Source organism: Arachis ipaensis, chromosome B6 (assembly GCF_059453495.1).
Source record: "Arachis ipaensis isolate K30076 ecotype BB chromosome B6, ASM5945349v1, whole genome shotgun sequence".
Classification (NCBI taxonomy): Eukaryota; Viridiplantae; Streptophyta; class Magnoliopsida; order Fabales; family Fabaceae; genus Arachis; species Arachis ipaensis.
In genome coordinates, this window is record NC_142441.1 from 84,848,774 (window position 1) to 84,849,927 (window position 1,154).

The window sequence follows — 1,154 nt, forward strand, 5'->3', positions numbered from 1 at the left end:
CTCTAATGCAACAGAATTGCAAGTTTTATGGACTTCCATTAGAAGATCCTCATCAGTTCTTAGCTGAATTCTTGCAAATCTGTGACACTGTCAAGACCAATAGGGTTGACCCTGAGGTCTACAGACTTATGCTTTTTCCTTTTGCTGTAAGAGACAGAGCTAGAACATGGTTGGATTCACAACCTAAGGAAAGCCTGAACTCTTAGGAAAAGCTAGTCAATGCCTTCTTGGCAAAGTTCTTTCCACCTCAAAAATTGAGTAAGCTTAGAGTGGAAGTCTAAACCTTCAGACAAAAGGAAGGTGAATCCCTCTATGAAGCTTGGGAAAGATACAAGCAATTGATCAGAAGGTGCCCTTCTGACATGCTTTCTAAATCGAGCATCATAGGTATTTTCTATGATGGTCTGTCTGAACTATCCAAGATGTTATTGGATAGCTCTGCTAGAGGATCTCTTCATCTGAAGAAGACACCTGCAGAAGCTCAGGAACTCATTGAAATGGTTGCAAATAACCAATTCATGTACACTTCTGAAAGGAATCCTGTGAATAATGGGACAAATCAGAAGAAAGGAGTTCTTGAGATTGATACTCTGAATGCCATATTGGCTCAGAATAAAATATTGACCCAACAAGTTAATATGATTTCTCAGAGTCTGTCTGGAATACAAGCTACATCAGTCAGTACTAAGGAAGCTTCCTCTGAAGAAGAAGCTTATGACCCTGAGAACCCTGCAATGGAAGAGGTGAATTACATGGGAGAACCCTATAGAAACACGTATAACCCTTCATGGAAAAATCATCCAAATCTCTCATGGAAGGATCAACAAAGACCTCAACAAGGTTTCAACAACAATAATGGTAGAAGAAACAGGTTTAGCAATAGCAAGCCTTTTCCATCATCTTCTCAGCAACAGACAGAGAATTCTAAGAAAAACCACTCTGACTTAAGCAACCATTGTCTCTGAATTAATCAAAATCACTCGAAGTTTCATGACTGAAATAAGGTCCTCCATTAGAAATTTGGAGGCATAAGTGGGTCAGCTGAGTAAGAAAATTACTAAACTCCCTCCTAGTACTCTCCCAAGCAATACATAAGAGAATCCAAAGAGAGAGTGCAAGGCCATAAACACGTCTAACATGGCCGAACCTAGAGA

General features: G+C 39.8%; 1 non-coding gene across 1 annotated transcript; it reads right to left on the reverse strand.

Moving 5' to 3' along the window:
- Positions 1-260: 260 nt before the first annotated feature.
- On the reverse strand, positions 261-368 carry LOC148561602 (small nucleolar RNA R71). The gene has a single exon (XR_015886951.1). It is a non-coding gene; the product is annotated as a small nucleolar RNA R71 (small nucleolar RNA).
- Between the last annotated feature and the right edge of the window lie 786 nt (positions 369-1,154).